At 46.0% G+C, this 18,171-nt stretch overlaps 1 long non-coding RNA gene across 1 annotated transcript; it reads right to left on the bottom strand.

Moving 5' to 3' along the window:
* Positions 1 to 15,285: 15,285 nt before the first annotated feature.
* LOC124988041 (uncharacterized) lies at positions 15,286 to 17,046 on the bottom strand. Its single transcript, XR_007109339.1, has 3 exons — positions 16,974 to 17,046; positions 16,207 to 16,323; positions 15,286 to 15,693 (listed from the first exon to the last, which is right to left on the bottom strand). It is a non-coding gene; the product is annotated as an uncharacterized LOC124988041 (long non-coding RNA).
* Positions 17,047 to 18,171: the final 1,125 nt, after the last annotated feature.

Raw genomic sequence — 18,171 nt, 5'->3', positions numbered from 1 at the left:
CAAGGTTGAGAGAGGACAAAGGAAGCATGTGCTGGGAAGAAGGCATTATGGGTTGTGAGAGGGTTGAGAAGGAAGCGGCAGAAGACAAAGCCGTGGTCCATGGTTCATGGATGGCACTGGCCTCATCCTGCCTGCCTGAGAAAGACTTGGCAGCAGTCAAGTTTGTGCAGAGCTGTGGTCAGATGAGAGTGATTAACTGTTCTTTTCCAAAAGGGCAAACCAAGGGCAAAATGAAATGCAATAAGATGGGAGGACACTTGGTGGGAGGCCAGTGGCTCCCAAACCTGGCTGGCTGTCAGACTTGAGGGGTCTGGTTGAGACCCCAACTCCCAGCACCACCCACCTCCGGAGCCCAACAACATGGACAGTTGGGTAGATGTGGGAACTCGCTGCTCTAGAGGTTCCCCAGGGTTCTGGACTGATGGCCTTCTGGGGCAATGGTGTTCCTTCTGTAGATTTGTCAGAGAAATGAGCGCATTGTGCATTTTCCTTCTCTCTCTCTCTCTCTCTCTCTCTCTCTCTCTCTTTTTTGCGGTGCTGGGAATCAAGCCCTCCAGCCTGCTCGGCAAGCACTCTTCGAAGTTAATGCATTTTTCTAAAGTGCAATAATCACATCTGTAAAGCCCTTAATCCTCACAGCTAGGACCACTTAAGGATCTTCCCAGATGCTAGGATTCTGATGTGGAGGCCCCCACAGCACATCAAACCTACTAGCATATACCCATATCCCATCTAAATAGAATTTTATCATACCATTTTGAATCTTTTTGTTTTGCTCTCAGTGTCTCATTTAGCTTAGAGTTCACATTTATTTCTTGGAGACCATCTGGATACTCAGATTTTTTTTTTTTTTCAAAGTGAAAGAAAAAATTTAACCCACAGGTAATTTGCCAATGTAATGAGAGTTTTGTGAACACCAAATTTAGCAATTGAAGGAGTGGACCTATTATGTTATATTTTTCTGGCATGTAGTTAAATGCTTATTAGTGTTGACTTCAAGCTTCGTTTGTATATTCTGGATTAAATCATCTGTTCCAGGTCTCCATCACTCTGGAGGCCTCTGCACAAGCTTGAGGCACGGCACTAGTCCTGTCTAATGGAACAACAGGCTGCCCGTGAAGACACTGAGAGCGGAGCTATTTTGGAGATGAGAGGATCATCAGAGTTGACTTCAGACGCCTACGGCCTGTGCGAAAGATGAGCTTATGAGCAGAGACGTCACATACGTAGTGTAGGCCGGGTGCGGTGGTACATGCCTGTGATCCCAGCGACTCAGGAGACTAAGGCAGGAGAATGGCAAGTCCAAGGACAGGCTGGGCAACTTCGTGAGATCCCGTTTCAAATTAAAAAATAAAAAGGGCTGCTTCGGAAACTTTTCTTGGTCTGCTTCTCTCCTATCCAAACGTGATCAACTCTCCTGGTACAAACCTTCCCCATACATTAAATGACACTGTATTGCTCCTTCTGTGGTTTGTTGAGCCAAGAAGATTCCATCTTTCACTGTCCTGTCTGATTTTCACCCAGGAAAACTTGATTTGGAAAATCTGGCAATTCCGTTCTGCCTGGGGTAACTTTAGTCTTAAATTTCACTTTCCCAGGCCAGGAATGAGCAAGGCATTGGAAGATCACATGCTTTTCTTCTTTGAATGAAGCCAAGGACAATAACATGAACGATCTATTGAAGGAGAAACGCAAGTAAACCACAGTATCCCTCCTGGGTGGGATTGGGGAAGTCTCTGAAACTTAGAACTTCTGCCAGCTTTGATTCAAAATTTCCCTTTTTCCCTTCTCCAACCATGTATTCGAAAGCATGGAAATGAATACAGTTAGAGAAGAATGTTTAATCTTATCATCTAAATACGTTACGTAAATACTTTGTTATTCTTCATTAAATCCCCCAGCCATGGAATGCTGGTTCTCCTGAGCACGTGAAACACGGAAAGATAGCTACAGAATCCAAAACAGGATTTTTGTTTTAAAATGGAAGGAAGGAAGGAAGGAAGGAAGGAAAGAAGGAGGGAGGGAGGGAGGGAGGGAGGGGAGGAAGGGAGGAAGGGAGGAAGGGAGGAAGGAAGGAAACCATTGAAATGCAAATTTGCACCCCAGGTAAGTGGTGGGAATCTGTGTTCTCCAGGATGCTGGGCACAAAGTGATGCTCCAGAGCTTCTGTCTCCAGGCCAAAGACCCCATGTGGTCCTTAAACATAAGAATCAAGGGGCCAGGCCCCGCCCCATGGAGTAGTCAGTTTTCAGGAAGTTATTCTTTCTGCCAAATGGAAAGCAACAAAACACCCTCCCCTCCTTGACCCAGGGCGAGACGCAGAGCCAGGAAAGGCCTGGCTAGAAGGAGGAAGGACTCCTTCCGGGTAGACAGAGCTTCTGGGAAGGAACCGACTCCAGTGATGACAAATGGAGCTCAGCAAGTCTATTCTCTGAGACAAAGACTAAAACCACCTACGAGAAGGAACGCCCCAACACAGAATTGAAGAGGCCGGGCGGAGGATGTGGCTCAGTGACAGGGTGCTGTCCTCTCAGGCAAGAGGCCCTGGGTTTGACCCCTAGCAGACATAAAAAAATGGAATCTTTTTAAAAAGAAGAGGCCAGGGAAGTGACAGAACCCGTGGGTGTGGGCACACTGAATCCACAGGGAACTTGCTCTGAGCCCCACCTGACCAAGCCGTGACTACAGGAGTGGTGGGCATGGTTTTAAAAGTCCAAGAACTGAGACTCCATGCGCTGGGGGAGAATCCAGTGATGGGACCTCATGACCAAAGCCGCAAGCTGATCTCCAAACAACAAGGCAGTCATTTGCACTGGTTCCAAGTGGCACTTTGGCAACAAGTGTTGCTTTAACAAAATTGCTATCAAGAATTGCTTGTAGTAGTTTGGCTAAAAATAAGGTTGATCATTGTGGACCAAAGAACAAAATATGGAGATTGTTAATTCCACATAAAGCATACTAATGAAAAACATGAATTATTTTCTTTAGTGTTGTTAATGAAGTAAACTAATGATATTAATCCTAATTAACATTTATTGAGCCCCTATTATGTATGAGGCACTGTGCCAAATAAGAGGTAGACATGACCATCATTAATCTTTATTAGAGCTCTTTGAGATGAGTACTATTATCTCCATTTTCCAATTAGGAAACTGAGTCTCAGAGATGTTAACTAATTTGCCCTCTGTTACACAGCCAGTAAGAGGCAGAGTTGGGATTTGAACCTAGGCAGCCTGAATCTAGAACTGGGGAACCAAACAAGAGTTTACTTATTTATTTGTGTGTGTGTGTGTGTGTGTGTGTGTGTGTGTGTGTGTGTGGTGCTAGGGATTGAACCCAGGGCCTTGTGCATGTGAGGCAAGCACTCTACCAACTGAGCTACATCCCCAGCCCAAGAGTTTATTCTTTATACTGTTAAATCCAATTTATTTCAATGAAACATCATCCATCATTTCATGTCATTAATCTGAATTTAATTGATTTTGTTATTTTGTTTTTATCTAATTTCAAATTTTATCTTGGTTTTATAATTGTATTAGATCTACTAGTCTAAGGACTCTGCGTCTAGTTTCAGATTTATACATATTTAAGTAACATAATAGTAAAATTAGGTGAACATCAGTTATCTGTGAGAAATTTTTCCTTTAAAAATATTCTTAGCCAGGAGCAGTGGTGCATGCCTGTAATCCAAGTCACTCAGGAGTCTGAGGCAGGGGAATCACAAGTTCAAAGTTAGCCTCAGCAACTTAGGGAGGCCCTAAGCAACTTAGCAAGACCCTGTCTCTAAATAAAATATAAAATGGACTGGGGATGTGGCTCAGTGGTTAAGTGACTCTGGGTTCAAAAAAGTATATTTTTCTTATATTTAACACAATGTAAAAACAAAAAACAACTGCCCCTTACATAACTCAAATTTGTCTTGTGTTCAATACAACATTTTGAACACCAAATAATATCTTACCTACAGCTGCTAATTTGTTTTCTCATTTTCATGTTCACAGAAGTTTTCCTCCTGAATTCCATTCTGGATGGAATGTTTTCAACAAACTAATGTGTTTCATGGCACTAGTCACTTCCTAAGGGTTGTGCAGAGTTCTTCGGTTTCCATTAACCATAGCGTGACTCTCTCTAGTATCGTCTCTCTCTGTTTTCAAATATATCTTCTCATGTAACACATCCCAAGGAGGTAGGCAGTGGGAAGACAGTTTGTCACACCTCACAGAGAATCTAAAGTACAGAGAGGTTAACTAAAACTCATAAGAGTTCATGTCACACAGTGAATTTTATATACTCAAGTGTCTTTAGATTCAAAATAAGATTACGCATCTCCCAGAGAATTTGCATATTGATTCTGTGAAGCCATCAGATCAAGAGGTCTCTGCCCCATGCGTGTGTGCTGTTCCCACAATTAGAGGGGAAGAGAGGTCAAAGTGATGGTCAGTGGGGTGTGGCCAGAGTCTGGTTTGACCTTTAACTTTGAAAGTGACTAGCTTTGTGACCCTTGGGAAAATTACTTAGCTTTTGTGGGACTTGACTTCTTCATCTATCAAGTGAGAATAGTGATAGTACCTACTTCAGGGAGTCATTTTGATAAAATTAAATAAGATAATGCATGCAAAGGGCTTAGCACTGGCTTGAAGAGACAGGAGTGAGCACCATCAGCGGTGGCCACTGTGCTAACTGGAACTTCTGCTCAGGATGGATGCAGGTTTTCCCTGCACAGAAGGCTTCCAGCACTGACACAGCCCAGATCTCAGAACTCCTGCTGAGATGGAAATAAAAGAACAGATGCTGAAAAGGAAGTCAGTGGAGAAATCCCAACCAATATGACTAACTATGGATGATTGTGTCAGACACTTTCTGATTTAGCTCCATATGGACTAAACAAGGGGATTCAGAAGTTCAGAGGTTGAGAAGCTTTAGGATTAATCCTGCAACTAAAAAACCTCTAGGGTCCAAGTTGCATACATACCTTCTATTGACCAGATTTGATGGACCTGTGGTCTCAGGAGACTCCTGTCACTGTCCCAAGGCGGTTAACACAAGATTAGAAACAGCCAGGACCATGTCAGGGAACCCGGCCTATATCTTTCTTGACTCTCCATTTCCTAAGGAATAAGAAACCTTGTCAGAAGCCTCCCGCTTCCTGTCAATGCCTTGAGGGCCAGAACTGGGCCGTGTCCCTTCCTAAACGAGTCCCTGTCCAGCAGCATTGTCCAGAGTTTGGAAATTCTGCATGTAGGGCAGGATATGGGAAGCTCAGAGGAGATAGAGTTTGGATAAAAGCAAGGAAGAAATTGGGGTGTCTCTTGGGTACTCAGCTAAGTGTCTGCATTTATTGGACACCTCCTGTTTGGACAGAGAAGTGCTTTCTGGAAACTGGGTCTCTATGTGGATCACACATTGTGCGAATGAACATGGGCACATGGCCTCCAGGTGGGCCCAGGCCTCTGGGAACACAACCTGAGCCAGGCTCCTCCCTCCTCACGGGCGCACCACGACTTCAAGGCATGGAATGCTATAGTTGGAATAAGAGTGCAGGGAGAAAGGGAACCGAGCCGCCACCCGAGAAGGTTGACATCCAGCTCGGGGTGTGTTTTAGAAGTCGGTTCCTCAGGGGACTGTAACCCAAGGCCACCAGAACTGAAAGGGCCCAGTCAGGGGACGGAGGCCGGACAGGGCTACTAAAGCCCCGCCTTGGCCCGACACGAAGCGTCTCCACTGGCTGGACTGCTCTCCAGCTGCAACTTCCGGAATCTATTTCGGGAGGTGAAAGCATTTCTGGAAAGAGCAACATCCTCAGGGAAAGGAAATGTCGCCCTGTACCGGATGCTTCTGAGTAGCAGGATCCGGCTGGTCTCAGGGGGCAGATGGCTTCCGAGCCGAGTTCCTGGAGGAAACACACTACTGATTGTCCTGATCTGGTGGCAGCCCCTCTGAAAATAAGGTCAAAAATTCATCTTACCTTATAATGTACTTCTGATCCCAAATCGGAAGACCTTAATTTTGGCTAAAAGTAACCTGCTGGGGTAATGGGCTGACAGATCTGACTCCATGAGAATGTTCTAGGCCAGACTCTAAGGGAAATGACTAAAGAGACTCCATTTTGCTCTGAGACTCCATGTTATATAGGAAATAAGCTTCTCCCATGGGAACACCCCGCCTCTGTGCCCATCATCAGTTACTTAGTGTGACATGTTTAACAATACAGAATGACAATTCCTATGTAAAGAAAAATTGCTCTCTTTTGATTCCTATTGCTCCTAAACAATGTACCATGTGAACAGTGATTGTGTGGATGTTAGTAACCATTCTTTAGTTTGTACCTAGGTAAGGGTCATTTTGACCCACTTCCCCCTCTGTCGATGATCTCATGATGTTAGTTTGTAATTTCAAATCATAGCAACAGATACTTATGATTGATGTGATTTTTGGTATAAGAACCCCTACAACCCTATGGTTGGGGCTGTTCTCCCAATAGCCATTTTGGGGGCATTGTGTGAGACAGTCAGCCGGCCAGCTTAATAAAGACTCTCAAATTTGGACTTCTCAGTGGTGATTGGCCTGTTCTTAAGTTGTGCCCCATAACACTGGGAGGTGAAGATATCGAGTACTATCATGATTACCCTGGGAGCTACCCAGCTGCCCCAAAAGGTCTCTCCATTCCATTCAGAGTCAGGAGAGAGTCCCACCAGGGAGACACACCAGCAAGCATCTCCTCTCCTCTCCTGCTTGTGGATGGAATTGGCTACTGGAATTAAAGATTTCCCCCCAATCCATAAATTGGTCATATAAATGTAGCAGCTATGCCGTGCTCTTCAAATGTAGAGTACAAATAAATCACACCTTTCTCATTTTAATTTAATCACCAAAGACCCTTAATAGGAAGCAGAAAGGCCTCTGATCTGCCAAAAGCCAAAGAACACCTGTTTTAGCCTCAAGATTTCCAGATGCAGCATCCAAAATGGTGGTTACCTCCCTAATGTCCTTTCTACCCCAAAATACTTATCCGGTCCATTCATAGTAACCTTTTCTCCTGGCCAGTGACTGGTTTGGACAAGAACTAGACCTGAGACCCAGCTTTGGTCCCCGAGATATCCGGCAAACCTGCGGGGGGCTCCTGGAACTTTCCTGGCTTTCTCTCCTAAGTAAAGGGCTTTCACAACATCCGGGGAGGAATTCTCTCTCAGCCCTCTCTTTCCTAGTAGCCTCACTTGGCATGTGTTCCTGAGTGTTAGTCACCCCTCCCCACTTGGTAGGGAAGAAAATGCATCTGGGATCGAAAAATACCAACTCTGAGTGTGTGGACATTTCTCTTCGAGTGTTTGGAGTAATAAAGACGATTGATAGGCTCTTTGGCATAATTTAGGAGTCTTCCTTTTTTCTCAAGGATTAAATAAATAAAAGCCCCTTTCTCACGCTTCCATTCAGATTATAATGTAACAGTGTCACTGGTTTAAGCTCAGATGCGAGAGATTTAAAAGAAATTGCTTGAAAAGAGTGGTTTTGCTTCTTAAAAAGAAACCCCTACTTCAGATGATTTTTGACTTTTCATTCCTAGGAAGAAGCCAAGTTAAATGTTTTTAATCCTCAAAGTGCCCTTTCATAATCTCTCGGATCGTGGTTGCAAAGCAGAAATTGAAAATCACCCATTAGATGTCTTTCTGGTTCTCACATCTGTCTACCTCCACTGTAACTGGTGAGGCCGGGGGAAGCTCAGGTGCAACTGGAAGATAATGCGGTGAGTCATGATCACAGGATTTCTTTCCTCTGAAACTAGACTTTGTTTCAAGTGTGACCTTTGAGAAGAGACATAACATCAGCTGACTGACAAGACTGTTGCCAATAGACGCATCTGACAACAGTAAATGTCAGTCTCCCAACACAGTTTCTACTTTATTTCATGAATGCCATCCTCAATGGCATAATTGAAAACATATGTCACAGTACTCTATACATTTCGAAGCTCTACATAAATACCATCCCTGTCTTTATTCATGGCAAACCAGGATAAAATGTCTAGGCACAAAAATTTCCTCATTGCTCTAAGAATTCTTCCAGTTTTTTCCTAGTTTGTTTTTCCAAGAGTCTCCTTGAATGTGGACTTTGAGGTCTGGAATTGCTTCTGTACTCCCACGGCTTCTACCGCCACCGCAGATGGTAACCCTCCAACCATCCTCTACCTACGCCTGGGAAATTGGGCCCTGTGACTTGGAGAAGGATCCCTAGGGGCGACAGAGTTAAATACAGTGGAAAGTTCTGCATCTGGCCAGTAGAGGGCGATGGTAAAAGGAAACAGAGCATTTCTGCAAAGAAGGAAGTTGTGCCAATATGCAAATACAGGCAGGGCTGCCCCCCTCTGCACTTGGGAATATCCAGATAGGCGGCCTAACTCAGTCGTTCCCTTGGATTTCAGTGTAATGTATGTGAGTTACATTTTTTTTCACCCATCCCACACTAAATTTTGGAAGAGCAATGTCTTTCACACTGAATGCCCCCACCCCCAGGAAGTGGCAGTTAAAAATATTAAGTATATACTATTTATAATAAGCTGTTTCTCTAATAAAAATCAGGAGCATTAAAATAGTAATAAACAAACAGATGGAAGGAGTCCAGAAAAGCAGACTTGTGAAGCACAATGTAGAAGCAACTCAAATACCAAAAAATATGCAGTCATGATAATAACCATTTGCAGACGCTTCCTCACGTACCTCCCACTGAGACTACGAGGCAGCTACTTGGCAGAGTGATGGACCCAATTCACACTACGTGGGAGGCAGCACTGACACAAACTCAGGATCCTGTGCCCTCAGCCACCTCACTCTGTCACCCTTGATAGTCATTCACTCAACAAACCTTGTGGACAAACAGTGTACAGAGGCGGTTGGTGGCTCTCACTGCACAGCCATACTGGTGAACTTGCCCCTGGAACCAAGATTTGAAGGTTGAATAGGAGGAGCAGGCAATCAAGAAGGGAATGGGGGTGAGGTGGGGAGCAGAGGGACTCCAGGTAGAAATGGCACTGGCCAAGTGGGGAGGCCAAGGAAGGTCCCTTTGGCCATAGCATAGATCTGAGAAGGAGCGTGTTGAGAAGACCAAGAAACAGGCCCCAGTTCACTTAAAAGTACTTTACGCCGTGTGGAGATGTTATTTGAAGACTGGGAGGACAATGGCAACATCGCAAATGGAATTTCAGCAATATCACTAGCCCAGCAGTATGGAAAATGGACTTGAATCCAGCAAGTCTGATAGGGGGAAGGTGGGAGAGAAATGGCAGCCCTGGACGGAAGCTGAAGGAGAGGGCTTGGAGTCATTTAGGAAGTGGAGCAGATCAGATTTATTAACCAAGTGCTCATAAACAAGTGAGAGACCGGAGTCAAGGACAACTCAAGGATTCTGACCTGGGTCACTGGGCAGATGATAACATCATTACCCAGATGAGCTCCAGGAGAGCAGGGCTGCAGCCAGCTTATCAGCACGTGGTGCATGACTGGCAGGTAGTAGGTGCTCTACTAATATTTATAGGATGACCGATGGTGGGAATGCCTGAGGACACACAGCAAGAAGGACGTACAGAAAGTCGCTCAGGTAACTGGAGTTCAAGGGCAAATCTGGGCTGACGGTGTGGATTTGGTCTTTATTCTACTTGGAAGCCAAGTAGAATAAGGACTGAAATGTAGTCATTGCATTTAGCAACCAGGAGATAAGACATCACTCGGCCCTGGCTGGTGGAAGAATCTTATCCTACGGGGTTAGATGAAGTTCAGCTGAAGTCACAGAGAGATGGGCCTCAGAAACAAACCAAGTGAGGACGTGCTGAAACTGGCCTAGACAGGCTCGAGAGAACCAAGACGTAAAGTCTCAGGAAGTTCGTGAGCCAGTTGTCAGCCATTGTTAAAAATTAAATAACATAAACTTAAAAATTGAATAAATTACACTGAAAGCGACAGTAAGAAAGACTTGAAAATCATCAGTTCCTGATTATTTGCAGTCCGCTATCGTCTGTGCTGCCAGGTCATTGATGTGTGTTTTTATGCACCTGCATGACCTGTGCTTCTCACGTCTCCTTCCAGCAGCACATTCACTGACACCATGTGGATAACTTGAACTTGGCCTTGGTGGGAGGATTTACACCATGGGAACCACCAAATGTACTTTTAGGCTCTTTTTTTCCCAGAGAGCTGTGCTTATCAGCACATCACTGAAACCCAGCCAGAGGGTGCTGCCCTCCCATTTCTGCCCTAGGGAGTATCAGATGGTCCAAATTACAAAGTCCTGTCTGACGGAGAGTGGCATTGATCTCAATCTGTCCAGTGAGGTGGAGGGGTGGGTTGGGGGAGGGATAGCAGGGCTAGACAGGAGAGTTCTCAACCTCAGGGGCTTCAGTGTCACTGCCGTAGAGAGCTCTATCCAGGTACAGGTGCAGAGCCAGGGGCAGGGACCAGCCAGAGAGGACACAGAAGATTTGGGGGCCTAGAGGAAGTGGGTTCCAGTTGCCTAGACTGACATTCAGGGCTGGATTTCAGGCCCAGAAGAAATTCAGGAACCGGCAGAAGCCAAGCTGGTGGCCTGGTCACCTGCACTATGCTTGGGTGGGGGCAGGCAGCAGCAACCGACTGAGCCCAGGCCACGCTCCTTGGTCGGGGGCAGGGGCTTCGTCTACTTGCAGGCCCTCTGCCCATTGCCTCCACCTGACGGACGCAAACCTGCAAACCGCTCTGGGGAACCAGGTGCCGGAGGGTGGCCACCAAGCACTGGGAAATTAGAGTTATTTTTAAAAAGAAAAGAAAAACTAATAAAAATAATGCTTAAGAAATCCAATGGATAACATGAATCACTTGTTACCCGAGGAAGAGGAGGAAGCCACAGGAGCTGAGTGCATGGTCTAGAGAGAAAAGCGAAATAAGAAGAAAACCACCTGAAACGTCTGCTTTTTATTCTCACCCTATGTGGCAATTTCAAGCCGTGGCAGGTCCACCCCCACAAACTGGTTAGACCCCAGATGTGCAGTTTTGCCTACATCCTCGGTAATCCGTTGATTCTTCTTCAGTTCCTTTCTGTGATGCTAGTTTCGTAGAATCACATATTTTTGTGTTGGAGACTTGCTTCATTTTTCATTCAGAGGACAACACGTAGCAAGCAGCCCATGATGTGCCATCTGTCCCTCACGCTTGGAGTTGAAGAGCAGCCTTAAAGACAGAGATGGGCTCTGGAACAGTTGGTAGAGAAATTGTTTTGTGTGTGCCGTGGAATAAGTCAGGAGTAGCTATGAGTCACCAGTTTCCTATTATTCTGACATTGTACCTGCATAGCAGAAAGTCGGGGCTTTTGAAGAACACATCTGCATGCAGGATGTGGAAATATCGGCCTAGCAGCAAGTTCTGGTGCACACGAGCTGTACAGCATTAGGAGGAATATTCTACTCAACTCCTCAGAGCCTCCACTTGTAAAATGTGGTCACTGAGGCCTGACCACTACTCCTAGCTACTCCCAGGCTAGTGTCAGTCTAGCAGAAGCAGGAACAGGAAGGGATGATGCATCTGTTAGTGCCTGCAGCTGCGTCAGTTCCTTGGAATCCAAGAAAGGGAAGGAGAGCCCCTGGTGAGCCTATTTGGGCAGCTAAAACACCGATTTGGGTCCAGAATTTCAATTTCCACTGCAGATACAGTGTGCTTAGAAAAGCCCAAGAACGACAGAGTGAAAATTGGAACTTGGGACCAGGGCTCCCCAGAGTGAGGCTCACCCCAGGGAACCAAGGATAAAAGATGCTGCAAGAGAGAACCTTGGATACAGGTGGGGGCTGCCCCTCTCCATATCCAGGCTGCTGTGTCAAGCTGGGCAGGGCAGGGCAGGGGCAACTTTGGTGGAGCCCCTACATGCCAAGTGGCAGGTATGATCTGCAGCCAGAAGCCCCGACTGTCTTCACTGGCTTGGCTCAGGATGTTTCTTTTATGAAGGAGGGTGATCGAAATCCGGCAAATCTGCCAAACGTCCTAAATCAAATAGAAAAGAAATCAAACACAACACTCAACTCAAGCCTCTTTCTGGCTCACTACTGCACAGGAGGAAGATCATTTTTTCCTGAACCTTCAAGACAGGTTCACAAGAGAAAACCAGATGGATGTTTAATTATCACCTACATTATATATATATGTGGAAGATATCCAGGGGATGAGAAATTCACAAAAGGTCAGCTTTGAATTCCAGCTTTATAGCATCATCAACAGAGAACAGTCCATTTCTAGAAAATTGACAATACAAAGGAAAAGAACATCAGTCTCTAGAGACTGCAAATTGGGGGAAAGTAAATAAACAGCAGATAAGGGCCATTGGTACAGCGTGTTAGTGTCCATTCCTCTGGGCCCTCAAGGGCCCAAAGTTGTCTCTTGTAGTCAACCTCTGTCCTCCCTGGGAGAGGGTCAGGGTGTCTCCTATCCTGAGACCTCACGTGTTGATTTGGACGACAAGGAGGAGCAGAGCGCTCTCCCACACTGGCTCTTCCCACCCTCAGCTCAGCGGTCCCTATGCCAGGAGGAGCGTTCTGACCTCCCACCCCATGCCCGGATTATATACTTCCATATCAAACATGCACTTCTCTTTCGTGCCTGAAAAATAATGGAAAGCCCTTTCCAAAGTGGGCTGATGTTGGCATGGTGACAAACTGTGACCCCCCTCCAAAGCCTAGTCCACCTCTGCCCTCGTGGATGCTCAGTGAAGGGCTGAGAAGGCTGCTCTGCACTTCCAGACCAGACCCAGAAGGAAGGAGTTTTCCACACGGATCTCTAGGTCTTCTCCGTGCAGTGTAGACACCTGAAGGAAGACACTGGTCACTGTGGAAAAAGGACTGCTCCTTCTTCAGTTTAGTGCATAACATGAAGGGTGAGGCCAAGACGGTGCCAACCAGGTCAGATTCAGAGAAACAAGTCACCCAGGGGATGTAGGTGGCCCCGGGGCCTCCGTTGATCCAGAAGCAGGTCAGCCGGAAGCTCCAGGGCTGGTGACTCACTTCCTACCTGGCAGCGCAGGTGCACGTCCCTCCCAGATGGAGCCCTCCCTTTTCCGTGAGTCACCTCCTCCCTGTGCACCTGCTGACTGCTGCAGCCCTGTGCCACGTGGCGGCTTACAGTTCCCACGAGCTTCGTGACCTCTAATATTCACAATTCCTCAAAACACTGAAGTGAAGTGCTGTGAAATCTTATCCTGAAAAACTCCGAGGATTAAAAAACAGGGCCAAGAGCTCCCAGTGATTGCTGGCAAATCTGGAATTAGCCTCCTTATGTTTCTGGCGTGAACATTACTCCCAGCCTGCTTCTTGTTCTCCAAATATTGTATCTATGATGTGTGTCGGAATCTCAGTGGGCAGGATTTCTAAGGCAGAGGAAGAAAGCTAAGCAGGTGTCAAGGTCTATTAGTCTCATCTGGTCCCTTTCTGAAATTGACACACTGTAAAGCTCTATGCACATAGGATGCAAATTCATACTTGTATATGCATCACAAAGTGAGCTTGAAGTCTGATATTTGGATCTAAAATAGTCTACTTTGGCCTCCCCCCACCACCGTCTGTACCCCTCTGAATGTTTCCATTCATCGCGCTGCCTGGGTTTAGTGGCTGTCTCACTGGAATGGCCAACGGGTACAGAAAAACACCACCTTCTTGTTAATTGAGTCCGCTAAGGCCTCTCCTTGGTTGAAATAAGAGGGAAATATAAATTGCAGAAGCAGTAACTAGAAAACAGACTTCCTCCCACCCTACCATGAGCTGGCTCTGCCCCCAGCCGTGTTCAAAAGCCTTGGCTATAAATATGTAGCGGAAGTAAGCGGTAACCACACTGGAGCTAAAAACACTTCACTGGTTTCTGTATGTGGCTTTTGTAAATCAGTTTCAGTACGTCACGTTTCCACCTCGGATGTGTGATAACAAGGTCAGGATTACCCAGCAGAGGCAGGAAAACACCCCGGATGTCACGCCACATGGCACCTTCCCATACAGCTTGTCTTTCTTCAGTCAACAGTGAATCCTGGGCCGAGGTTGCTGGAGATGGAATTCACCTCTGAAGCAAGCGTGGGCAGGAATGCTGCTCCAGCGAGCTGGCCCTGTGGAGGCCAAATGGCATAAGACTCTTTATCTGTACTGTAAGGAATTAAATAACCAGGTGTCAAAAATGTAGTCGCTGCCTTGTGACATTGAACAGTTAAATGTGCTGGCAGCGCCTAGTAGCTCTTGCAGAATGTAATTACAGATACCAGTGCTCCGAGAACTTGCATGGAAATAATTTCCATCCACCTAAAAGAGTAACAAAGGCTGCATGTAAACCTGACGCAGATGATCTGCAAAGGGCCGGGCAGAAAACCAGCAGTTTCCAAGCTGGCAGGATCCAAAGGAGGTTGCTGCTGGTTCCACCACGGACCTTACCCTCAGAGTCGGCGACCTCCAACCCCACCGTCTTCCACATTAGATCTGAAACCCAAGGGGCAAGTGCTTACGTGGTGATGTTCCCAGCCCCACCACACTCAGGAATGGACAGAGAGGCTCACAGTCACAACTGTGGAAGTTTTGGGTATTCATTCGTACATTTATTTAATCATTTGAGCGTAGTTGAGTAATTTTCCAGAGAGAAAGAACCTGGCATAGATTAGGTAGCATGACACCAAGAGCCAAACATTCCACATCTGCTAATGCTCCATCCTGACTCTCTGAAAAAAAAAAAAAAAAAAACTGTAATTTTTATTCACAAGGGAGCTTTGGAAATGAATAAGATGCTGGCCAGGAAAGCCTGTCATTGCAGACCTCATTGCTCAAAAAACTTTATAAATGATCTTGGGCCCATGAGCACAGTTGATCAGGAACACAATACCCAATTAAATCATCCTTACAAAAATTCTTTTTAAAAAAATTTTAAATAGCTAATTGTAATCATTGTGACAATATTTTCCAGAAGCACATACATATTTTCCAGAATATTTTAATGAAATACCCAAGTATCTTGTCACCAACTGTCAATGCAGTTAGGGTACTGTTCAATTGTCTCATGGATTCCATCTGGGTGCTACTGTAATTCTTCCTCATAACTTGTTTTGAATCTGACACCTGGACACACAAGTCCTACTGAGTCATCTGTCCAGCTCAAAATGTTTCCAAGGGTTTGAACTGGACTCTGGCACAAAGTCACCTGCCTCCTGTCTGTAGCAATATGAACGAGCGTACCCACCCTACCCACCCGTGCTTAGGAACAAAGAACTCTTTCCCATCACTGGGTTTATAACGAATAAACGGGTGCCGCCCACAAGTATGTCCCATTACACTGGGTACCACAGAAGCCGGTCTCCACAAACAAGACAAAGCCCAGGTACCTCCCAACCACAACCCTGCCCTTCCGGAAGCCTGGCCTCAGCTCAGTCCTGGCTCTGCCTGATACTCCTGAGTAGTCCTCCCTGATTGTTTAAGTCTGGGTGACCCTGCCTCATGTGACCAGAACATTCCAGCTAGCATGAGTTCATGTCTTATAATCACACCCTCCCCTGGGCAGGGACTCCAGGATGGTTGACATCAGGACTTCCAGCTTCTCTCAGGTCCTGGCTTCCCGTTCTGTGTGAAGAGGCCTCCGGTGGCCTGGCTGTGAGACCTGGCCCTGTTGATTCCAACGACGAGAATTCAGTAAATTCTTCCTTCTCAGTGAATCTTTGTTTCCACAACTGTAAAACGAGAGAAATAAATCTCAAAATGATCATACGAAACGCCTGAACCCTGGGGTTAGCCTTGGGATAGGCCACACTCGGCCACCTCTCCGAGCTTCGGGCTCCTCACTGGGTTGTTCTGAACATTAGAAATGATAGAGCTAAGTGCACCTGACGGGTGTCAAGTAATAAACACAGCGCTTCTATTGTTACTATTACTATTTTACTCTTCCATTGCGACCACTGCTCTTCTCTTCCTAAAGAAGGTAAAAGTTATATAATCCGAGTACATACAGAGAATCGCCGTCAAACAAAAAGTGGCATCAGAAGGCCTCACCTTTCTTAGGCAGTTGCAGATGCTCGGCTCTCTGCTACAGAAATCTCCTGCTGTGATCTGTTGATCTGGCATGAGAGCCACAGGGCACACATACCCCACCCCTCTTGGAAGGGAAAGAGTCGCAGCCAGCCATTCTGGGAACGCTACTGACCTTGGAGCCAGTTAGAACTGGGTGCCTTTCCTCAGCCACTTACCTGCTCTGTTTCCCATGAAATCAGGATGCTGATGGCGCCCCTCCTGGCCAGTTAGAAGCCTTAGAGGTGCTGTGCAGAAAGCGGTGCTGATTATTTGGATGACAATCTTCCAGCAGCCTGTATTGGTTCCTGTGTTAGCATGAACCAGCGATGTGTTTTTCCTCAATCAGCAATTTTCCTACTAGGTCATCATTTACCAAAAAGAGATAAATCCAACCTCCTTCCATTGATATTTATTACCTTATTTGGGTTTTTTAGGAACTGAAATTTGCATTCGATGCAAGTTAAAAGGAACAATTTTGAGAGTTCAGAAATATCAGAATCTCAGTTCATGCCAGGATCCTGTTTTCTCTTTAATCACAGATCTTTTAAAGCAAAAGTTAAGGGAATTTTGTGATAGAAAAATTTTAAAAAGTGACATGCTAAGAATAATACCATCAGGGTCCCAACTTTTGTCCTCAAAACTGCTCTGGAAAAAGGGGCGATGCCGTGAAGGCCTCAGGCTGCACTCCAGGGGATGCTGTGGCACGTGACATCTGCTAGGTCCACATCTGCTACCTCACCTGCCATCAGGGGAGGGTGATCAACTCATCCTGGCTTGTCCAGAACCATCCCGCTTTAAAACTGAAAGCCCCAGGGCCGAGACAGCCGGTCCCACCGCAGGTCTAACCAGTCTCATGTTCAGCTGACCGGTCAGCCTCACTACACAGTCTAATCTCTGCCTAATCTATTCCATAGACTTTTCTTAAATTTTTCTCTTTTCTTACCTGTATAGAAGACAAATAAAACAGGAGGGAAAAAGTGTTTGAGGACAGATAATCCAGTGAGGTTAGAAATCACAGCTTTGCACAACTGTGGCTTTGGAACAGAAGGCAAGGGTAGATGCCCTCCTGGGCGCTCACGGCCTCAGAGACGGTAAACGCCATCCCTGGTAATCAGCAGCGCTTGTGTCAAGGTCAACAGCCATGCCGGCTTTCCTGTTTTCACGGGCACTTCTTAACTTGTTGCTTTTAGATACTCATGGCAGCAGGGTGTTTGGGCATATTACACAGACACGGAGTGCGACCCATTTAAAGGAAGACTCACGAGCTCCATTCAGGCAACACTAACTTCCTCCTCACACCCTTCCTTCTGTGGCATGTGAAGCCCGTTTCCCCTTTCCAGCCAGAGGAAATATATTTGCAAAGAAAATGGCCCTAACAGCAAATTCCTCTTGCCTACTACTTTGTTTAAAGTAAACTTTGCTGGGGAGGGATTGTTTGTCTTCACGATCAAAATAATGCATGCATATTATCAGCAAGTAGAAACATAAAGAAGGAAATTTTTAAAATCACCCATAATCCCAGAAGGTGCCTTTAAAAAAAAAAAAAAAAAAAACTAATGCCAACACAAGTAGGGTCAGATGAGTCACACTGTAATTCCACAGAACCACAGCTGCCAGAACGTTCCGTGGGCCTTTCACATACTAGCAGCAGCAGTGAACACATTTCCCTCATTGCTCAATGACAGCAATTCTCTCCCTCTATGATACTGAATTCATGAGAGAGCCTTGAATTCATCCTTCCACCCACCCATCCTCCATCAAGAAATACTTGCCAAGTTCTTCTATGATGCAGGTACCCTGGGAAGGAGGCAGAGTCAGGAGCTGTCTTCACACACAGGAAATTCACTGGACAAGAACAATGAGTTGTATCAAGGGGAAGAATATATGCTGGGGGAATGGGTCTGTAGTCAGGGCTTTATCCTAGTCTGGGAGGCAGGGAAAGCTTCCTGAGGACTTTGTGCTTAAGACAAAACCTGAAAGCTGAATACAAGTCAGGCAGGTGAAGACAAAGAGAAAACATGACGTGGGAGGAAGGAGGCAGCCGTGAGAAGTCTCCAAGCCTGGAGAGCATCCCTCCTGAGGGGCATCATGGGAAATGGTCAGGACAACACACCAACACTGTAGAGAGTGTGACCTGAACT

Source organism: Sciurus carolinensis, chromosome 7, assembly GCF_902686445.1.
Source record: "Sciurus carolinensis chromosome 7, mSciCar1.2, whole genome shotgun sequence".
NCBI lineage: Eukaryota > Metazoa > Chordata > Mammalia > Rodentia > Sciuridae > Sciurus > Sciurus carolinensis.
This window is presented reverse-complemented; position numbering and strand designations above follow the sequence as displayed.